Source organism: Sciurus vulgaris, assembly GCF_902686455.1.
Source record: "Sciurus vulgaris genome assembly, chromosome: 15".
Classification (NCBI taxonomy): Eukaryota; Metazoa; Chordata; class Mammalia; order Rodentia; family Sciuridae; genus Sciurus; species Sciurus vulgaris.
Window position 1 is genome coordinate 88,891,392 of NC_136476.1, and position 14,660 is coordinate 88,906,051.

A 14,660-nucleotide genomic window follows, 5' to 3' on the forward strand; every position below is an offset into this window, starting at 1 on the left:
TTTTTTAAAAGACATTTTAAAAATAGTTATCACTACTATTTTCATGATCATTGGTCGAGGGCCAGAAAAGGGATTTCTAGAATTTAATGAAGGATCCTTACCACAGGGAGATATCACCCCAGTTAGGGCACCAGACATCCAAGTGCCAGGGGGGAAAAAAGCTCCAAATCAAGTGCCCAAGAATTCTGGGTTAAGGAAGTAGACCAGGAAGGCTGCCTGGAAGAGGCAGGCTTGAGGATGAAACTGGAGAAGCAAAGTAGACCAAGCTGTGCCGGCACTTGGGCCGTGTCTGTGACAGATGGCTCCACGGTTCCGCAGTTCCAGCTCTGGCCAGGCACGTGTGCCCTCAGCCACCTGACCGCCTCCCGCACCTTTCCCAGGGCAGCAAGAAAACCTCCACTGTCCCTGGGGGCAGAATGGCTCCAGCAGCAGCTCCCCTACCTGCCGTCACGGGCCTCACTGGACTGGCCCTGCTCGAATCCGTCTGTTGCTCGTGGTCACCAGTGGGCAAGGTGCGGGCTCAGGGCCTCAGCTCCTCCCCAACCCTCCCAGGGAGAGCACCTGAGCGGGCCAGAGCAGGAGCAGGAGCCTCAGGTCTCAGCCTGGCTCACTGAAGCACCAGCAGGTGACTTCCCTCCACGTCCAGGTCACATCCCCAGCTCGGCCTGACTGCAACGGCAGGAAGCAAAGTTCTCTCCTGTCCAGGCCCAGAGACATCCCCTTTCCCAGCCTCTGGGCGGGACGACGTTGGACAAGGCCATTTGGCTCCTGCAGCTCTGGCACCTGCTGATGCCGCTGGGTGGTCCAAAGGCATGGAGACCCTGCCCTGCTCACCAGGGGGCTCCTTCTTTCACAGGGAGTCTGGGCTGGCCACAGCAGTCACCAACAGAGAGCCATAAGCTCCCGCGTTTGGGGCCAGGCAGGGGGCTGCAGGGGAGGAGGCCGAGGCCAGCATGGGGCTGGCCTGGTCTGGCCACGGTCCTGCCAGCTCGCCCCCCTTCCCTCCTGGGAAGCTGGCCTCCCAGGCCCTCACTGGGCTCTGTTTACCCAACAGCCCTGCGGACGGGAGCCTGCTGGCCCAGAGCCCGGCCAAAGCCGCCACATCAAGTAGATGTCTGGGCAGAGACGGCCCCTGCACAGAAGCCATGGTCCCAGAGCCACAGCTGATGAGCCCCTGCTGGCACCCTGGGACGCGGGAAGCTGTGGCCTTCAACCACCAGGCCACTGCAGAGCCCCTGGGCAGGGTGGGGCAGGGAGAGCTGGGGCCTCCTCTGGCCTCCAGGCAGCAGCCGCTCCCAGAGGGCAGAGGAGGGCAGGATGAAAGACCCAGCAAGACAGTCAGAGGCCTGCAGGGTTGCTGCTCCATTCTGTGGGCACTTGCCCCTGCCAGCACAGTGACCGGCCCTGTGAGGGACAGGAGACCACATCCTCGGGGTCACACACCTTAGCCATCTTGCTGTCCCAGTTTTGCAGGTTGAAAAGCTGAGGATTTGTGAGGCGTCTGCCAGGGTCTCCCCCCAGCAGGGCCACAGCGTGCCTGGCGTGGGCCCCTAGGCCTGTGTCTGTGTTGCCCATCGGGGCACGTACCGGGCTGGCTGTGGGCCGGCTCATCGCCGACCTTCATTCCATCTTCCCTGCCTTCTTTCAGATGGTTGAGATTCGAATTCTGCTTTCCTCTGTTGAGCAAGAACACGCGCACGGTTCCCATCCCCCTGTGACTGCAGATCACATCCTACCCCCGGAGCACTGTATGGACCCCAGGACCTTTGCATTCCTGTGGCTCCTGCCCTGACTTCCAGACCACCACTAACCTGCGTTCTTGCTCTATACTCCTCCAAAGCCCCCGTGACACTTGACCGTGTGTTTGTGCCCATCCCTTCATACATCCCTCTTCCTAACTGAACTTTCCTTCCTTCTGCCTCAGGCATCCTCTAAGGCTTTGGCGGGGAGACTGTGGGAGACTCCCCTGGTTTCTAACTGCCTTGGATGGACATTACATTTCTGCTGGGCATTGAATCCAAAGCTGACAGTCATTGGCCCTCAGTGATTTGAAGATGCTGCTTCCGTGCTTCATGGGTCCCATTGCTGTGACTGAGAAGTCAAGCTTCCCTGGTGGGGATGTGAGCCTGACAGGCAGGAGACCCTCTGTTCCATCCCAGCACCCAACAAAACAGAGGAAGAGCCGTAGGCAGGCAGGTGGGCTCTCCAGGTGAATTGTTTTTTGGGTGATCTTCATTTTCCTCTGGCTCTTTTTTAAGACTTCTTTTGGTCTTCAGTGTTCTGCATTTTATCCTGATATGAACAGTGTAGAATCCTTCTCTATCTTGCTTGAAACTCGTTGGCTTCTTCGATGTGAGGGTTGCTGTCTTTCACTAGATCTAAAATGGTTTCGACTACGATCCTTTTCACAGCCTCCCCTTCCCAGGACCCCAGAGGGCAGCAGTGCATTTCTGTGCATCCATTCTCCAGGCTTGTATTTCCCCCTCTGTATCTTTTAGGAGAGTCCTTTCCCTGACTTTTTTTTTTTTCCAGGAGAAAATCACTTTCTTCTAATAAACTCAAAGAACATCAGAACTGCTTGCTTATGGAGGGCACACAAACATTTGACCAGCCCCAAATTCTGACCCAACTCAGTGAACTTCCATACAGTTAGAACTCTCTTTTGCTGCCATTCGGAAACATGAAGCTGTTAGGTGAGGCTTTACACTGCAGTTTTACATTGCATACTTTCACTGTCGATGACATTTTTATGCTAAAGTAACTTGGTCATCAAGTTTTCCATTTCTTCAGTTTGAGCCTCTCGATTAGACGAATCCGTTAGCAATTCTGCGCTGCTTCAGCACCTCATGGAAACCCTCACAGAGCTTGACATCAGCTGGTTCTGGGCACACTCCAAAAAGTGTTTTATTTCATAAAAGCAAGGGCCACCCAGCTGCTGCTGCTGTGCTGGCTGGGTTCCCCGAGGCTCCTGGTGGGTGACATCGGGCTTTGAGGGCTCCGCGGCACTTCCTCCACTGAAGCCCCCCACCATGGCATGGCCCGGTGTGTGCCCCACAGCAGAGCCCACAGCCACATCCGCCACAGTGGTCACCACCTGGGCCACCAGACCTGACTGCCACAGTGCTGCAGCAGGTGAGCCCACTGCAGCTGGTGGGCTCAGCTAGTGGCTGAGCTGCTGGTGCTGGCCTGGGCACAGCTCTCCTCTGAGGGGCCCGGCTGGCTGGGGGCACCATGCACGAGGTGCGGCTCTGGCTTCCATGCAGCATGCTAACTGTGCGTCAGCTTGGCATCCAGAAAGCGAAAGTGCGAGGTGCAGGCGAGCCCTTTTCCTTACTTTTTTTTATCTTATCCTTCAGTTCACTAATTCCCTCTGTAATTGTGTCTAAACTTGTCAAACTGCTTTGAGTTTTTCTAGGGTCGTGCTTTTTATTTCTAGGAGTATTTTGTTCCTTTCAAGCAGGTTCATTCTTTGTTAATGTACTCCAACCTCTTTTATTTTTTGTATAAAACATTCTTTTTACTCTCTCGTTCTGATAGTTCCAGTATCTGAATTTTTTGGCTGACCTGATTCTACCACCTCCCATTTCTGTTGGCTTCCACTCACAGTGCCTCGTTGCCTTGTGTTAGGAACAAAAATCTTTTGCTCTTATTTTACAGATGAGAAACGGAGGACAGGGACAATGCCTAACTCACTTATAACCAGTAAATCACAGATTCAAACTTTGGCAGCCAGGCAGCTGACTCTAAGGTCTATGATCTTAACCTCTACGATTCTCAACATGGGATGGTAATTAGTGAATTCCTTCATTCATTTGTTCCTTCATCAGCTACTCACTGAGCTCCTTCTGTGTGTCAGACACTGTTCAAGACCTGGAGCCGCAGCAGGGCAGGAGAAAGACATCCCCACCCTCAGAGCTGGCTTGCCTGCAGGAGCGGGCCCAGGGCGAGTGGAGGGCACTCAGGAGCCTGCCCGGGTGAGCAGAGTCCTTCCTGCAGAGGCGCCACACGGAAGCAGCGGCAGGGCTCACCGCTGTGGTCAGAGGAACCCGAGCCCACACTGACCACTCAGGCTGAGTCTCATGGCGGGTCCCTCTGCTGAGTCCCTGAGACAGAGCCCAGGCCTCTGTGGAGGTAGCAGCAGGAACAAGTCCCCTAAACCAGTGGAAACACAGGCACCGAGAAGGCCTGCAGCTTTCTGGAGGTCTGTGAGCCAGCTGACGTTTGAACACTGCTGTTTCCAGTCTTCTCCTTGAAGGCAAATGCTCCGACAGGGACTCAGTGCTGGATTCAGGGAGGGCAAAGGTCCCTGTGGCTTCTCTCTGCTGGTCACACTGGAGGGCATCAGGAGGAGACGGCAGGCACTGGTTGGAAGGCCGGTTCTGCCTAACCTGGCAGGCCTTACCAGAGGCACCCCCAGAGCTAAGCACCTGAGAGGCTTCGGGAGGTGAACACATTTCCCCAAATTCTGCAAAAAGCCAAGAGGTCTCGACCTCTGTCCTGTCGCCTGGAGGACCACAGGTCCTCTGAAGCACCCTGACACCTTTGAGAATTGGTCCTTGGTCAGCGGAGCTCCTGGGGAGGGGTGGACTTTCCTCAGCGTGTTGTCCAGGGAGCAGCTGGGCACAGCTGCATCCTGAGGACATCCCCCAGCCCCGCCTGGAACACAGGGTCAGACACCATTCCCAGCACGGGCCCCGTTCCAGCAAGCCAGGCAAGGGGACGGCATGTCCTGGGGCTTAGCTGGCCCCATCCCAGCGCGACAAAGCAGTCCCTCTGCAGCCTGCAGCCCTGCGGGCGGGGGGATGTCTCCAGCCCCGAGCCAGAGGAACGTGCGAGCTTTGGGTGAGGCCTTCCCGAGCGGGTGCTGTCCACAGCAGGGACAGGGTTCTGGTGTCTCCCAGAGCGTGGCAGAGAGCTAGAGAGGGCTTGAAAATGTCAAGAATCTTGCCACAGCTCCCGGGACTGTCGAGGAGCCGCTGTGGTTAAAGCTGTCCCCAGATCCTGCACGCACACCAGGGTAGCTGAGACTACCCTCCAGTCGACAAGCCTGGTGCGGGGAAGCTGCCCTCCTCCCCCACACCTCTCAGCACACGGTCACGTCCCCACTCACCTGGCTTGTGTTTCCTGCTTGAAAAATTCCCACAGCATCAGCTGTCAGTATGCCACACAGGTGGCCTCCCCTGCTGGCAGCCTGCCTCTGTTCTGCCTCAAGTCCCCTCCAGGCGCACAGTTCAGGCCTCTGTGTGTGCGCGTGTGCACATGTGCATGGGTGTGCGTGTGCATGTGTGCACATATGCACCATTGACATCTTTTGTCTTTTTTTTTTTTGGTACCAGATATTGAACCCAGGAGTGCTTAACCACGGAGCCTCATCCCCAGCCCTATTTTATATTTTATTTACAGGCAGGGTCTCACTGAGTTTCTTGGGGACTCACTAAATTGCTGAGGCTGGCTTTGAACTCACAATCCTCCTGCCTCGGCCTCCCAAGCTCTGGGATCACAGGCATGTGCCACTGTGCCCAGCCACCATTGAGATCTTATGGGCTTCAACTCAGCCTCTCCCACAGCCCCCCTGCCAGCCCTCCCTGCACGGACCCCCTCTGCAAATCACTCATTGTGGGGGTGTCTGCCCACCTGGCAGATGCCCAGGGAGCTAGGACCCAGCACGCTCCTCACCCCTGCCGTCAGCCATGGCCAGGGGCTTGTAGGGCCTCCTTCATTTTAGACTTTTACTGCACTAGCAACACACAAGTCAGCAACGATTCCAGGTTGGGTTGGTTCAAAGCAGCTGTCGGACTTTTTCACAAATGTCCCCAGTCACTCACACGTGTACTGATAAACAAAAAGACGGGCAGAATCACCTGGGCCACAGATGTTGGTCTCTGGGTCATCCCTGTGGGGCTACCATTCCCAATTCACTCCACGTAGCAAGTGGTCCAACCCTTGCCCACTCCAGTGCAGAGGAGTCAGGCAGCATGCCCAAAGCCAGGAGCGGCTGGAGAGAAGGGAGCCCCGCTGGGCGGGGCGCCATGGACGCCCTTCCCCATGCGCACCGGCATCGGCATTGCAGGGTCGGGATCCGTGGGGTCTTCAGAGCCCGCCTCCCTGGCAGCAGCGGCTCACAGACACCTGCCTGTCAGTCCCAGTCCTTGTCACTCCACACCTTCCTGGCAGGCGCTCCCGGGAGGGGCCGCTGGGAGGGCTGCGAACCCGCCTCAGCCAGCCAGGCCCCAGGAGCCTTCCCAGGGCCTGGCTGCTGCCCCTGCCCGACTGGCCCGGCAGGAGCCAGGCAGCTCAGCTCCGCGTGCGGGGAGTCCAAGTCGGCTGCCGTCTCCCTCCCGGAGGCCAGGGTCCGTCCAGGGTCCGTCCAGGGTCCGTCAGGCCAGCCACCTCGGGAAGCGAGGGGCCCCTGGCCGTGAGAACAGTCCTGGACCTTCTGACACACAAGGTGACCACGGGAGCCCCGAGGGCCAGGGCCCCGAGCACCCGGCAGAGAGAGCACTACGTCCTTGAGCAGGGGACCTGGCGTCAGAGAGAGTGCCGCCAGACTGCACCAGGCCGTGGGTGGGGACGGCCCTTGTCTGGGGAACTCCAAGGTATCCGTGCCACAGAGGAGTGTGGTGTCCCCGCCCAGAAGGAGGGAAGCCTCCACAGCAGCACGGGGACCCTGGACACTCACCTTTTATTCTGACAATGTGATTCCTGTGGGGAAAGGCGAGGGAGCTGAGGGCTGAGCCCCGAGGCCTCGGCCCTCCTGCCCTGGGTGCTCGGAAGCACAGCTCTGTGCTCTGTGCTCTGTGCTCCGGGGATCTCTGCCAGATCCCTCAGCTCCAAACCCCACCATCGCAGGGGCTCAGGGAGCTGGGCTGTGCGGCCCGCGTGGGGCTCCAGGCTGCCCGCACCCACAGAGCCCCTGTGAGCACGCACGCTCACCAGCCTGGTACTCTGGGAGCCCCTCACTTGGCAAGGCCTGTCCAACAAACCAGGTGACAGTCAAAGACCTTCCCTGGACTCAGGAGAGTCCCTCAGCTCAGAGGGGCCTCTGGGCCATCACCTGTGAAGTGCACAAGGCCACCCTTAACAGGACCCAAGAGCCTGTGGCCAGGGGCTAGAAGGAGAAGACACCGTGTGTGGAGGCTGCTAGCCTGGTGATTCACGGCTGAGCGGTGTCCAGCGTGGGGACAGAGCCCACATCAGGTCAGCCAGCCCTCTGACCCCACCCACAGCAAGGCCTCTGCCTGGACAGAGGAGGCCTCCTTGGCCCCATCCCCACACTGCTCCCTGGAATGTCCACGTCCTCCCTGTGTCCAGACCTGCCAGCCAGTCCCTCTACAGACATCGGGAACCTGGTATCCATCTACAGGCTCAGAAAGCAAACGCTGCTCCTTATCCGCGCATTTCCTGACCGCGGGTCCACCAGCCGCAGAGGCCTCTGCACGGGAGCTTGCTGGACGACAGGCAGGACAGGGTGGGACTCAGTGGCTCAAGCTCAGGGCCCCAGGGTGGGTGTGGGCCAAGCACCTTAGACAGATGGTCCACTTCTTCCAGGATAAAGCCTTCAAATGTGGGGGGACAGACAGGTGCCCCATCCACTTCTTCCCGTGGGATTGTGATATAATTACAAACACATGGCCATCCAGGTAGCGGAATCAACTAGAAGCCAGACCCTGGCCCTGAGGCACACAGGTGAACGCCCACAGGGCACCACCATGTGGTGCCCACGCCCAGGCAGACACTGAGTATCCAAGGCTGGGCTGCCTGCCATCCCACATGCTCCCCCAGCCTCACCTGCCACCTGCAGTCCTTTCTCCACAACCAGCATCAAGCTGCCACCCAGGCCGGGGTCAGGGACAGCCATACCTCGGTCACCTAGTGGGCCCACCTGGCCTTTGCTCTGGGCTCAGATGTGGCCCCCTCCTCCAGCAGACTGTCCCACTCCCGGCTGACTTCAGCTCCCCTGGGGCCTCGGCCGTCTGCACTGGTCTTCTGTGCTCTGCCTGCCGCCCGTGGCTCTGGGGTTCTCCTCTCCCCACCACGGCTGGAGTCCCTCAGGGCAGTGCCCACCAAAAGCACTTGACTGATGAGTGGACGTTCCAAGAGAGCAGCGGGAACAGGAGGCCTCTGCCAGGCAGGAAGGGGAAAGCTCACCGCGTGCCGCACTCCCATCCCGGGGCCCGAGGGCCAGGGTGCGAACCCCAGGGCTGCCCCTTTGTCCCCATCCACAGAGCTGCAGGAAGTTCCCAGCCTCATGCCCAGGGTTCAGCCTCCCTGCCTCAAGGGTGGGGTCTGCTCCAGGAGGCCGGGTGGGTGGGATCTAGGCACATCCTACCAGGTGCTCAGGATGGGAGCCCCCAGGGCTGCTCCCATGGCCACCAGGTAGCCAGGACCTGCCACCCTCCACAACCTGGAGCCCACCTGGCCAGCACCTGGGCAGTTTTCAGTGAGGTGAGCGGAGCCCATAAAGCCAGCAGCAGAGTGGTCATGTGAAAGGAAACCATCAGACCCACTGCCTCCTGGTTCTGCTGGGAAGGCCCAGAGGTGGGGAGGAGAGCCATGTGGGCAGATCCGTGGGTCGCCCCAGCCCCCAGCGAATCCTCCTCAGAGAGGAGCCTGGGCAGCCCACTGGGCCTCTCCCCAGAACTGGGACAGACATCTCTGGGCCAGACATCTCTGGGCCAGACATCTCTGGGCCTCAGTTTCCTCCTCTGTAAAATGGGAGGCCACGCCCCTTTGCTATTACGGATGAAGTGGGAGAAGGGTCACTGTGTTCAGCGGCAGCTATTGTCAGACCCCCTCCGTCTCCCAGCAACCCCAGAGGCTCACCCCCCGGGCGCCGGTCACAGCTGGGCTCCCCAGCTCCCACTTCCCTGGTCCTGAAGTGCCCCCAGGCCTCCCAGCAGAACATTTTTGACATACTCTAAATCCTCAGCAAAACAAGATGAGAATTCAGTGATTGCTTTTGGCGAGGAGTCCACGGGCCAGCTCAAGGGCCAAAAATAACCCAGGGGAAGTGTCCCAGGCCACCTGCGGTTTGAGGGGCTCCATCTGGGCTCTGTCTGAACACAGGGCCAAAGTGGTCCTGGCTTGACCTTGCCGCCAGCCAGCCAGAACAAGCTGGGAGACAGACGGGGCCGTGGGCAAGGGAGGACGGCGGGACAGAGCAAGCCTGTCACTCAGCACACTTCAAGCCAGGAAGTGTCCAGCCATCCGGAAAAGTGTAATGTCATACTTTAGCAAGAAAAGCAGCTGTTATGCTACTTACCGGCCACAGATAGTTGGCAGCGTCCCGGGAGAGAGTGTTGGCGGGCCGTGAGGAGGCAGGGACGCCAGCCTGGCAGGCAGGCATCCATCAGGCCCCTTGCCCCTCAGCTCCCCAAGGCCTGGCCAGCCCTGCACTGAGGCAAGGAACGGAGGCTCCCGGGCCGAAGTCACACAGCGAGAACTCGAGCTCAGACCACCCGGCAAACACCCCAGGCAGAGCGGGCAGGGACCCTAAGCAGGACACACCTGAAGCACAGGGAGCCTCGGGCTGGGGAGGAAGCAGGGGTTCCCCAGAGCCCAGCTCCCACCTGCAGACATCTCCCCACAGAGCTCTTGTGGCCACCCCTCACCACCTGCCCACCTGCCCATCTGCTGTCCCTGTGTGGAGAAGAGGGTCTCCTGCCTGCCACCCAGTCCCACCTCCCCGAGGCCTGGGAGCTGCGTACTCCGGGCCGTTTTCCATTCCCGCCTGCAGAGGAGGTGGGGCCGTGCCAGGCACAGCCCTGGCTCCAGGCTGCACTTGTTCTCGGACTGGTGCCTGACTCGGGCTGCCCGGGTCAAGGAGCCCGGCGTCCTCCCACCCGGCCGCCCTCCTCCTCCTCCCCGTTGTGCTTCTCTGAGCTGACCACTGGCCCGAGAGAGTCAGCCAGGCAGCAGCAGCCAGACCACTGGCCTCCGAGGGTGATTCCGTGGAGGGGCCCAGTTCCGGAGCACAGAACAGCCCAGAAAGCAGCCCGCACAGCCCTACCAGAGGGGGCCAGAGGACCCCACTCCTGCGCTGCAACTAGAGAGGGACAGGAGTCTGCCCAGCCCCTCTCCTAACCACGTGGAGCAGCCTCTTCCCTGAAGGGGAGGCTTGCCTTACCCTCTGGGTCGCTGGCAGAGAGGGGGCCAGCTTCACTGCGTGCCAGCTCCCAGAGTTAAACACGCACACACACACAGGCACAGACGCAGGGTCACACACTCACACACACAGCCTGGAGGCGGCCGATCCCAGTGCCCCCTTGCCAACAGCTCAAGGAGTGCCCTGCCAGCCCCCCGGGACTCCGACGTGCCCAGCCCATCCCCAGGCCCATCCGGCAACATCCAACCCCCCAAAAGCACACGTTTTCCTAACCTCAGGCAGCCCCCGGAGAAGCGGCAACGGAGGCAGGAGACAGGCAGCGAGAGCCCAGGCACACCCTCAGTGTTTATTAAACGGGTCACTGAATCACACAGGACATCTTCCTTGCAGATGCGATTCCTCCTGGCCAGGCTGTGCACAGAATGCTGAGCTTGCCCCTGGGGCTGGTGGACAGGGCCTGGCACGTGAGCCCCCAGGAGCCGAGCAGAGGGAACGCTGGCCACAGGAAACATGTCAGAAGCCACGGGCATTTGCATGGGCCCCGGTCAGAATGCTCGCACACGGGCCTGGGCACACACCGCCTTGCCCGCCTGGGCCTCTCGTGAGTGCTGGCCCACAGGCAGGGCCCAGACCTGAGGTGGCCAGGTTGAGAGAGGCTTCCCCCGCCTGCCTATCTCCGAGGGTGCTGCTCCTTGGCTTCCTTCATTCCCCAGGTCTTGGCAGCCCTGGCTAAGGTCAAGGCCACCACAGCAGGGCAGACTCCTGCAGTCCTCTCTCCTGGCCCTAGAGCGGGAGGGGCAGGGGCCAGAGGCTTGGCTCTGCCTCTGGCCGCCTCTAAGACAGGGCAAAGAGGGACTGCGGGCTGGGGTCCCCCAGCCCACTGACAGACTCTAACAGATCTTGCTGTGAGTCACCAAGGCCACCCCAACCCCAGAAGCTCGGCCCCACCTGACAAGGCTCAGCAAGCAGGGCAAGAGTGGAAAGCCACAGCAAGCAGGAGCTCAGGCCTATCCCTACATCCCTTCCTGCTGAAACCGTCCGGAAGCTGTGGTGGCCCCTGGGCCTTTACCCCTGCAGTGTGGTGGCCCCTGGGCCTTTACCCCTGCAGTGCTCCCACTTGAAGGGCCCATTCCCAAACCTCAGGGCTCCACCTGCATCCCCATCCCCCAGCAAGCCTCTGAGACCTCCCGCAGCCCCGCCCACTTGCCAGTGTCCTGCCCCAGGGCAGGCAGGGCCGGTGCTCGACTAGAGACTGTCTGTAGGCAGGACAGAGGGCCCTGTCGCAGCCCAGACACACAGGCATGTGCTTCGGCTTTCAAAACTGGAGAGGAGGAAGCAGCACCCTCCACCAGGACCCTGGGAAGCTGGAGCCCATGGCCTCACTGTGGCCCTCCCCTCCCCGTCTGTTCCTGGGGGACCCCAGAGACCCTCAGCTCCCCCAAAGGAGAGCCAGCAGCCGGGGAAGGACAGACTTCCCGTCTCTGACCTCCCATGGTCTCTTCCTCTGCCTGGGACAGCACCCTGGGACCCCTGGGTACCCACACCCTCACCCCAGCCCACGCGCCCCTCCCTGACCACAGGCCACTGCAGCCTGGCTTACCTGGCAGCCTCCACACCCTGTGGCCAGCCTGGGCCTTGCTTCCTGGACAGGCCGTGCACCTGCGGCTTCTGGGCTCCCAGTTTCCCACAGAGTCTGCTCATAGTACGCTCTGGAGAGGGGTTTGCTCCTGAGAGACAATCTTGGAGCCTTGGGGTCCAGTGCACAGGTCCCCCACATCTGGGGGTGCAGTCAGAGACGGGGCTGTTGAGGGGCAGGGGTCTCAGTGCCCAGGCGAGGACCCTGGCAGCTCCCGCTGCCCTCCAGCTGCTGCCCGTCCCTTCTTCCCCATGAGTCTGGTAGGGAAGCTAAGATGCACAGATGCGGCAAGACGGTAATCAGTAAATGGTAAGAACAGTTCTTGCTACGACAGGAGCTTGTGCTTCTCTACAGCCTCAATTTCTTCCACGTTAAAAAATGAAAATAATTTTGGACGCACCCTGGCCTGGGCTACCTCAAGGGGCCATGAGACAGATGGTGCAGTTCTACCCTCAGCCACCAGGTGGCGGCCAAGACCAGCCCACCCTCCCTCTGCCCTCCTCCAGCTTCCTCCAGGGGCTCCCGGGGTCTCTGTGGTAGCGGGAGCCCACCATGCACAGATGGCCAAGGAAGGCCTGCACACTGCGGGGCCCTCCCACTAGTGCCCAGAAGTGGATATTGCCATCTCATCTGAGGACTGGGAAAACCAGCCCCAGAGGGAGAAGGGACCTGCCCACCGGCACACAGCCGGCGTGTGAACCAGCGTGTCCCCAGTCACTCACTGACTTCACAAACGGCTGCGGTCACTCAGCTTTATCTGCAGTGCCCAGAACGGCCTTGCAAAGACGAGGACCTGGCCAAGACCCTAAAGCAACCTGGGGAAGGAGGCCAGTTGAGCCTGGCCCGGCTGAGGGCCTTCAGGGGCCTGGGCCCCTCAGACCAGCCAGAGATGACTGTGGAGCCACGGCGACTCCCGGGGGCAGAGGCTGAGGGGCTGGGCGCTGGTGGGGACCGGAAGGCCAGCCGTGCCGCCAACCCCACCTGGGAAGCCACGATAGCAGGCGGCTTGGCAGGGCTGCTCCACACCAGCCAGGAGGACAGCAGGAGGAACAGCAGGACCAGGGCCACCGCCAGGGCCACCGAGGGCAGCAGGTCAGAGTCCTCGGGACCAGGCGCGGCATCGCCGGGGGCATCCCTCAGGGCCTCTGGGGCCCCGGACAGCTGGGTGCCAGAGACCTTCTCCCCTGGGGGCCCTGGGCGGCCCATCTGTGGAAAGGCGGGCGGAGAGGCAGGGCCCTGTAGATGGCTCGCCCGCCTCTGCCGGCCCTACTCAGGGAGCCCTGCGAGGTGGGTGGAGGCCACAGGGAGATGGCAAGGACCAGCTGAGGCCCCCTGGCTTCACTCCCACCGCCCCACTGTCCCCTGAGATGACGGGGCTGGAAGGTCAGACGCAGCCCGCGGCCTCCTGCAGAGCCTGGCCCCCGTGCCAGGGGTCGTGGAATGCAGCTGGGCAAGTGCCCAGCACGTCGGGGCAGTCAGACTGGTCTGAAGAGACCTTTGTAGAGCCTGAGAGCCGCCTGCAACCGGTGCCCTCTGCCCAGACAGCCCCGCAGGCCACCAGGTCACAGCTCAGCAGGGAGGAGGCGCCTCAGAAGCCCTGGAGTTGGGCAGGGGCATAGTGACAGCCCAAGGCCACCAAAGTGGCAGGACCCTCCTCTGGACAGGGACAGAGTTCAAACTGGGTCATCTGTTAAGAACCAGCAATCAGGGTGGCCTCTGTGCAGGACTGGACCCTCAGGTTGGACCCCAGGCCTCTCCAGCCACCCTGGGTATGCTGTTCGTTCACAAGCCTGGAAGTTCTGCAGGGAGTTACCTTCCAGCTCCAGGGGTCCCACTTCCCGGAGGCCCCTCCACTGCCACCCTCCCCAAGGACACCTTGGCAGGCAGCATCCTTCTTTCCTCTGTGGAGCCCACCTCCTGGGGCCTCCTTCGGGGGTCTGGAGACAAGCTGCAGGGAAGGAGGGACCCAGCCAGGAGTTGTTCCTCCACCTCACTGTGGGTGTGTCCAGGGGAGTGGGGCAGCAGACGTCCCAGGTCACCAAGAAGAGCAAGGGCCCCCCTCCTAGGCCAGCCTCTAAATTGAGGCTTCCCACAAGGGGGGGCAGTCGCTCAGGGAGGGGAGAGGCTCAACTTCAAGCCAGCAAGGGCTTCCAGGTGTCCGGGTGCCCGGCCCCAAGCTGAAGCAGAGGAGGAGAGACACCTTCCAAGAGGCCAGGTCCCCAAGCACCCTCCGAGGACAGTCCCAGAAGAAAACAGGTGCCACGCCCAGCAGGGGAGGGCAAGGCCCACAAATGTCCTTGTAGAAGGAGACTATCCTTGGAGGACAAGGGGTCCATCTCAGGGTCCATCTGAAAAGCAGAGATGCTAGCAACAGCCTTAATCCTGCGACAGGTTCACCAGGGTCAAGGTCCATCTGCCCGGCAGCCTCCCAGGTGGAAGGGTGGAAGGACAAACTGCTGCTCCCCCATCTGCGTGGCACTGTGCGGCAAGGACAGGCACCAACCTGGTACCACCACCGGGAGGAGCCCGTGGGAAAGGAGCCCTGCCCGCCGCTCCCTCCCAGGCCCACACACAGGGACCTGCCCCAGGGCCCAGAGGAAGCTCCAGGGTGGCCGCCATTCAGCCGTCAAACCCATCAGCAGGTACACAAGATGAGCTCATTTTCTCATCGGTAAAGCCCACCTTAAGAAAGTTGATTTCCTTCATTTTTTTAGACAAATAGTTGATTTTTAAAAATACATTCAAAAGAACCGGAAACAAGAGGACGGTTCCATTTCTACGAGGTGCAAGAGCAGGACTCTGGCCCATGGTGCGGAGGGTGCCCGGAGGGGAACAAGGCTCTTCCTAGAGCGTTGGAACCTCGCTCCTGACTGGGACCGGCACTTGGGCCACTCACCGAGCGGCATCTGGGGGTCGAGA

The 14,660-nt window shown here is 60.6% G+C and overlaps 1 pseudogene across 1 annotated transcript; it reads right to left on the bottom strand.

The window, feature by feature from the left end:
* Positions 1-724: 724 nt before the first annotated feature.
* On the bottom strand, positions 725-5,402 carry LOC306644715 (coiled-coil-helix-coiled-coil-helix domain-containing protein 2-like; annotated as a pseudogene). The gene has a single exon. The product of its transcript is annotated as a coiled-coil-helix-coiled-coil-helix domain-containing protein 2-like (transcript).
* Between the last annotated feature and the right edge of the window lie 9,258 nt (positions 5,403-14,660).